We start from the raw sequence: 8,046 nt of genomic DNA, 5'->3' as shown, positions 1-8,046 counted from the left end.
CCCCTCGCTGTCCCGGCGGGCGGGGGGCGCCGGGGGGGCTCCTGCCTCTCCGCCAGCCACATTGTGGCGTGCTGCCCGCGGGATTTGGGCCCGGGGGGGTCCCCTGCGCGCACAAAGCCGCGGCGTTCCGGCTGAGGGAGGTGCCTGGGCACCTCCTGGCTGGTAGGGGTTTGGCCTAGGCGTCTCTCAGTGCCTTGGAGGCAAGGTCCTCCTGGGTTTCTGAGCCCCACATACGGTGCAGGGGCAAAGGGAGCACCTGCCCTGCCTGGCAAGGGGCACATAGGAAAGTAGGGCTGGAAGGGACCTCCAGAGGCATAGGTGACATGTAGGGGGGAGGCCGGAGAGCGCTGGTGGCCCCCCTGACAGTGAGTGCTCCGGCTGGTAGTTGCCGACTGGAGGGTCTAGTCACCTCACAGGGATCGCAGCGCGTGCTGCAACTTTCTAGAATTGAAATGAGGTCTAGTGAAAGTTGATGTGCGTTTGTATAGTTTTGAAACTGGAAGGTAGAATAATATACCCTGCTGAAGCTTCCTGCTTTCTGGTCAGTATTTTCATATTCGCAATGTGTTGTACTTAGATTGAATAGCTGTGATTTATATTGTTTTGTGGACCTGCATGATTAGCCCCAGTTTCACCCCTCTTCAAAAACTGTTGGTATCAACATATAATGTTTCGGCTGGCCTCTTCTACATGGCTTTGTTGTTTTCTTTTTTTTGAGTATTGCTTCATGTCATTTGCTTATGCAGTTCAGCTGTTTTAAATAAGCTGTTCCTGTAAGTGACAGAAAGTGGGAACAATTTAAAAGCAAATTTTAGAACGGCGGGGAAGGGGAGACGGGCTAACTTTTTTTTTCTCTTTTCCTGTCAAATGAGAGAAATCTTATGTTTTGCGTGCTGCAGACTTAAAGATCAAAGACTTGGTTTAAAGCGTAGGCTTTCTCAGACTTACTTATTTGAAGAACAAAGGGCTAATGAAATTCCTGTAAAGGAATGGGACTTCATGAATTCTTCTGTTGTCTGAAAATACAAAATACATTGCAATTTTTTAAATTTAGGGTACTAGATATTGAGAAATGTATTGAAATAACTAAGGCCATCCAAAAAATTGGGCTTCAAACCTTGACTTATACACCGTGAAATATGGTAATTTTGTTATATCCTGGATATAACTCTTGGGTTTATTCAGGTTGTAGGACTGGTTTTACTTGTAACTGCAGAGTTTACAGCTGTTTACAGCTGTCAAAAAATGTAGTTAATTTTAGTAGTCATTTTTACCTTGACTTATTAAAGTGTTTTCTCTAACAAAAGTTACAGAATCATTACAACCACTGCAGAAATCATTCGTAAGCTTTTCTATGTACTATTTGCATCTTATCACTGCTTTTCCAGGTATCTGTACATAAGTATACATATCTGTACATAAGTAGAAAGTATAGTAGATGAGTTTCTCTCTTCAGGAAGCTCAGTATTTTAAAGAAGTTTGGATGCTGTAAACTATGCTTAAAAGTGGAGTGGCGGTATGTGTCTATGTTCTAAGTACAGCTGAATGGTGTGTGCACCCACTACAGTATTGGGTTCCACCAGGCCAGCCACTGAGCTAACAAGAAGTAAAGTGAGAGCAAAGGAAAAGACCCTACCAGAGAGATTTTTTTAAAAGTTATCTGCAAGTTAATTCAGTTCATTAGAGCTTCCTGCTTCTTTTGCCCTCCACTGTTTGGAGGAGACTCCTTTTTTATCTGGTAAAAGGACTGGCCAAAAAGCTGCAATTCAAATATGAATCAGAATTTGTGGTAGGCGGAGTATTTTTTATGATATTTTAATCAACTAGATTTTCACAAAAAAAAAAAAAAGATATCACCTTTACCACAAGTTCTGATTCCTTTTGCCTCTAGACCAGTACGGCTGCAACCTGGATACCAGACTCAATTTAAATATTGCTCTTGCTGTGTACTTTTAGATCCACCTGCTGGCGCCTGTCATCACTGGGTAGTATTTGTGGAGATGGGGCTTTGGGTAGTATTTGTGGAGGTGGGGGTAGTTGCTGTGGAGGTGGGGCATTGGGTAGTATTTGTGGAGGTAGGGCTGTGTGAAAATTTCCCCAGCGTTTCGAAGCTGCTTCGATGTGTTTTGAGCTCAAAACAGCGAAATCAAAACGAAATAAAAGCCTTCGAAACAGCTTCAAAATGAAACAAGGGAACTTGAAACATTTAGAACGTTTTGAAACATTTCAAGTTTTGAAGCCAGGCTTACTGGCTTCAGTGCTGGTCCCAGCTGGCAGTAGCCGCCTCCTGTCATCCAGCAGGCAAATCGGGGGTTCACCTGCACCCCAAGGAGGTGACTGAGTACCCCGTTGCACAGTTTTGGTCATGTACTCTCTGCTGGATACTTGTCAGGCTACTCTGTTTGGTTTCCAGCTTAGATCTGTGTGGGGTTTTTCTTGTATTTCCGAATGTGCAGTCCAGGCACCATCTCTGACTCTGTCCCTAGATGCACTCTTCTCCTCATCACTGGGACATAACACCCAGCTGCTCATGTTGGCTCATTGATGTGAGGTGCTTCCATTTGAATAAAGGATCATCATCATCAAGGCTTAAAAGGAGTGCTCAACCTCTGGTCTATGGGCCAAAGCCATGTTGTCCAGCCTACAGGGCTCCCCAGGGGTTTGAAAATTTTTGGTGGTAGGGGAACAGCAGTTGCTGTTGCCAAATTTCCAGACCTATCAGGAGCCTCATATGCTGGATAATGTGGCCTTGCATGACACATTGGTCTAGTGCACAGCTGGATCGGGCCAATGGATCTGCTCCAGTCATTGACCCTGTGCCACTCATTTAGTCTATGGGGCTGGATGGTTGGGCACTACTGAAGGTTTAATGAGCCTTCCTTTGTTAGCATAAAATCAACAGAAAAGGCACAGAATAACAAATTTTGGGCACTACTACACTAAACAAAGTGTAATGATCCTTGGAGTATTAGTCCAAGATGACAGTTAAAATCAACAGAAAAGGTACAGGCCAGCCTTGAACTAAAAATGCAACGTTTAGCTTGATATAGGCATGCATAAAAGGTTAATGATTTGAGACAGTTTTCATAAGTTGGATAGAGGCTCTTCAAATTGTTGCGCTCTTTTTCAAGATGGAATGTCTTGGTTTCTGGCGTATGTTGTTCAACTGCAGGGAGCCCCAGGGCAGCTCCGCTTTCTCCCCACACCATTTCTGCAGTTGTTTCACTAGGCTTGCTGTGAAGAACCTTAGGAGGAATCTTCTCTTGTGGCACAAGAAGGTTTTGGACCAAAGGGAGTGTTGCCCCCTCTCTGTGCGACAGACTGCTGCGGTTTGGATCAAGGACCAGTACTCTAGTGGGAGACCTCTCAGTATAACAATGAACTTCTTGCAGGGGGGTTATCTGTAAGGGTTTCTTGTTTTTGGGACTTGCTTAGCACAGCTGGATATGACAGATGGGGCTCTATTTAATGTTCCAGGGATGCTGTACAACCAACTGTTTTTACTGTGTGGTTATACTTATGGGCCAGACAATCCTGTTAAACGGGTGTGTGTGTGGGTGTGTGTGTGGGTGTGTGTGTGAATGTGAACCTGTGGGATGACCATCTACACTCTGAGAGATGTGTGGGTTTCTTTTCTTTTTTTAAACACATTCAGAAAACCTTTCTTTTCTTCTCTGCAGATAGAAAGGATCATTTAAGACAATATTTAACATCCCTATGAGCAGGGAGTATGAATACATTAAAAAGTACTGGATAGTACCAGGGTTCGAATTACACTACGACTCTTGGGGGTGGGATCTGCAGTGGCAGAAATTGGAAGGAGCCGCCGCTGCCTGAGCTGCTTAGAAAGGCGCGGGGCAGGCCAGGAGCTCTCATCTCTTAATGGGGGGGAGGCAGGCTCTTGTCTCTTATGGGGGGCTCAGTTCCCCTGAGCCCCCTCCCCTTGTATTTCGAACCCTGGATAACTGAGTGGAGTCATACATGTCTTTCATGTGGACTGTGTGTTTCAGCCATGGTTATCTCTGCAGTTCTGTTTCTGCAGCAGCAGACGGATTTTATTTTTAGAAAGCAAAATATTATTTAGAACCAAGTCATTTAAAAAAACCCAACATATTTTAAAGGAGGTTAGACCATTTGCCTTCCACGTGGGGATTCTGGTAAGTTTACCCTTCCTGTTCACACTATCTCCATCTACCCCAGCCTCTGAAATCTGAATGGCATGGCTGGTTGACTCAGAAAAACACTTCACTGACTAAATGAGGAAAAAATGCCTTCAAAAGCTGCTCATGATCCACCCAATCCACAGGAATCAAGTTACCAGTTAGTGTTTCTTTCATCTGTAGGCTCACCACCGTGCCTGGAGAGCTGTGCAACTTCACCGTGGAGGGTGGAAGTAGCACCTTGTCTTGTATTTTACCCCTGACTGTTTGGTAACACCATCATATTTGAGAGGCTGCTTCTCTAGAACTGCTCTGTTGCTTTTCTGCTTGTTTTTCCTACAGCAGCCTATTAAAATAGACTAACATGTTCTTAGAGGGGAAGTCTGATAATCTGATATGGTTTTATTTACTTAACTTCACTGACAGCATCTCATATATAATTACTTAATCTCCCCAACAAGGTCATGTATGATCTTTATAACATTTTTACATAGCAGCTCCATGTGTACTTGAATGAGTATCATGGGCAGACTGTAACAGATGCACCCCGCCTAAGTGGGGAAATGGTTCTGAAACACAGATATTGAGTGGCAGGCCAAAAATCCCAGTAGGCAGCTTGTGAAAGAGACCACAGGGCGTTAGAGTAGAAGGGGTGAAGTGCATATTAAAAATTTGGTATGGCAACCAAGAAAAGGAAGTTCAGGTTTGAACTGCCAAGTTCTCATGTCATGGAGCAGAGAAGTAATAGGGCGCATAACTTGGAAGTCCTTTGAATTGAGATAAACAAAGCTATAAAAATATGCCATGAAGTGTGATGGGATTAAGATTCATCAGGCCAGGATGACTCCTGGTTTTTGTTCCCCTTCCAACCCCCTTTGGAAAAGATGTGTAGTGTTGGATGCTCATGGGTATGTGTTTAGGGTAGCGAGGAGTGGGTTCCATCATGCTTTGCATTTCTGAGGCATATCCATGACTGAGAAAAGGGAAGAAAGCCATAAAAATTAGGCTCTTGAAGGGGAAGAATCCATTTGATATTTGGATGTATCAAATTATCTATAGCATACTAAAGACAAGCTTAGACTCTTTAAAAATATTAAATTGATGGTATTATCTTATTTCTTTTCTAATCTCCCTCCTCCATTACAAATTACACTTAAGGCAGCAGGGTGGATTTGATTTGAATCAAATTGATTTAAATCATGATTTAAATAACAGTTTACATCACAGGTCAGGAAGCCTCAATTTAATCATTGTTTTTCTACAAAAAGTATATTCTTGTTCAATATCCTTTATTCATTTAACTTCTTGAAACTTTGCACTTTTAGAGAGAGGTGAGGGCTTGACTCTGTGTGCACAAACGTGCAGGTACAAGATGGCTGATGGGTGGGTAATCAGGTCTGTTATCTCTCATCACCATATACTGCTATTAACAAAGATGTTATCTCTTGGAGAGACAAATCCACAGTTTGAGAACTGAAACAGCATCACAGGGATACTCCATGTGATCTTCAAGACTGAGTACTGAGTCCCACTGAGTGGAGTGGTTTTCTTTAATCTTTACTAATCTATAGAGGAGCCTCTGGGAACCCTTAAAATTGGGCCTTAATATAGTCCATGGTCTGACCTATTTATAATTTTTTTTTCTAAAAAGTTTACATGAATATATGGTCTCAGTATATAATTAGAAGGTATAATCCCTATTCCATGATGCTATCTTTGAGCTTTAACATATTGTAAATTAAAACTATATAGCTTAATTTTTTTAGAAAAAATAAAAATATGATTAAATAAAAATCTGATTTAAATCAAAATATCCATTTTTTAAATTGATTTTTTTATGCACCCTGTAAGGCAGCTTTATTTGAAAGAGGCTAGAGAAATAACTTCCTTTTGTGCTTACTTTCATCTACCCAGTAGATTACACCTGCGATGATTTCTTTCATATGTAGTGGCTCTTTCACACAGTGAAAGAACGGTACATATTGAAAATAACTAGGATATGGATTTATTAACAAATATAGTCCAGGGGACGCTGGAATGCAGGAGTTAGCTGAGAAGGCCTCTGCGGCCAAATCCAAGGATGATTTGCAGACCAATACTTGAAAACTGAGTGAAGAAAATGAAGTGTTGAATGCATTTCTTGCTTCAAGCATTTGAGTGATATTAACACCTTCCTGGATCAACTGCTGACATCACCTTTCTGTAATACTCTTTTGAGTGAGTGCAATAGCATTAAAATCCTGGTGATCTCTTTGAATTACAGCTTGCTGCTGGGTTAGTGTTATATGAACATGGCATCATTTTGTATCTTGAAAACAGGCTGACTGCATTAGGAAAGATGCGGCATCTTGATTTTGAAACCAAGACTCTTAACTGATACGCAGTACATGACTTAGATTCATCTTATTCTTTGTGTCCTCGGGTTTATAGCCTTTGTAAAGTGAAGGCTTATTTTGGTGCGTTTCCTACCACATACTATTTCAGAAAATAGCTGTTGTAGATTGCTTGATAGCTGAGTCCACTTGGGTTAGGGCACTAATTAATTCTAATCCTTTGACACCTAGTTTCAGATTCTGCGGTGGATCACAAGTGACAATGAATTGGGTTTCTTTTAGTTTTTGTTTGTGCAAGTCAGGAGACCCTGGCAGTATTGCATGTTTGTGCAGTAAGAGACCCTTATTAGTAGAGGGGACAACAATTGAATTGCTGTAGCTGTGTGAAAGCTTGGTGACAGCTTGCCTCATTCTAGTTCAGTTGTTTCCCAAATCATTTTGATAGCCCTTTTGATCCCCCCCACCCACACACATCATATCCTAGTGTGTGTTGCACCCTGCCTGTTGTGTTTTGCCCACCTCTCTGGCTTTTTCTTTCTGCTGCATTTTTTTTATGTTTTTGACACCTTTTGCTCCAGTCCTCTCCTCTCATTTGTGGTCCTTCCTCTTCTGCTGTTGTGTGGCTCATTCTTGTTACTTCCTCTTCCTCTCCCCTCCCCCACCTCATTTAGCCCACTTGTTTCATCCTCTCTCTCCTTGGTCCTGTTCCTCTCCCTTTGTTGTCTTGCTGTATGTCTCCCACAACAGTGCACATGACACGGTCTTTTTCTTCCCTGCTTCCTGCATTTGGGACCTTTCCTGTCTTGGCAGTCACTGTTGGTGCAGGGGTTTCTGAACCACTGTGCTTGCACTGTTTTGCAGCCTGTTGCTATAAGTTTCAGAGAACGGTGCTGTATTGCACTGCTCAGAGGGTTTTGCAAAGAGCGCAAGGGTAGAGGCAAATGGGAGCTTAAGGTGTCAAACGACCAGAGAAGAAAGCATGGCTCACTGGAGTTGGTTTGGCTGCTTCCCACTGGATGGGACCCCTTCTATCCAGTGTGAGCAGACTACTGTACAATTACATTTAGCACATCTTTGATCGCAAATCACTGTGTAAATGGCAATCCTTGCAGCAGCACTGTATGGCAGGATAGTGTTGCTTGTTACCATATTTACTGGATAAGGAAACTGAGGCACAAATATTCTGACTTGTCTAGCATCATAGAAGGGAATTAGTGTAAGCCCTTGATGCCAGTCCTGATAGTGGGATCCTGTCTCTGTCTTGAAGGTAGTACTTTTATTATAGAGATGTCTTTCTTAATAAACTGGCTTTCTTAAAGGTAAAGATAAGCTCTGTCCTCCTGGAAGGATTTTATTTTCTTTCTGAGCAGATATTTCTGCATAGTAGCAAGAAATACTGAGAGCAAAACTTGTCCCAGAAGCCTCTTGAATCAAATTCTTTGTATGAGGAGTGGTTTTTCACCATAGCAGCTGTCTTCAGAGTAGCTGACTTAAGAGCACATTGTGTCATTCCAAAACAGCTGGGAATCTTTTGTTTTTATAGTGATTGATAT

General features: G+C 42.4%; 1 protein-coding gene across 2 annotated transcripts in view; it reads left to right on the top strand.

The window, feature by feature from the left end:
- The window catches only part of CYFIP1 (cytoplasmic FMR1 interacting protein 1), a 167,343-nt gene that overhangs the window by 217 nt on the left and 159,080 nt on the right, over window positions 1–8,046 (top strand). The window lies entirely within an intron of this gene.

Source organism: Gavialis gangeticus, unplaced genomic scaffold (assembly GCF_001723915.1).
Source record: "Gavialis gangeticus isolate Ggan-Ray unplaced genomic scaffold, GavGan_comp1, whole genome shotgun sequence".
Lineage (NCBI taxonomy): Eukaryota > Metazoa > Chordata > Crocodylia > Gavialidae > Gavialis > Gavialis gangeticus.
The sequence above is the reverse complement of the archived record's forward strand: the minus strand, read 5'-3'. Positions and strand labels throughout refer to the sequence as shown.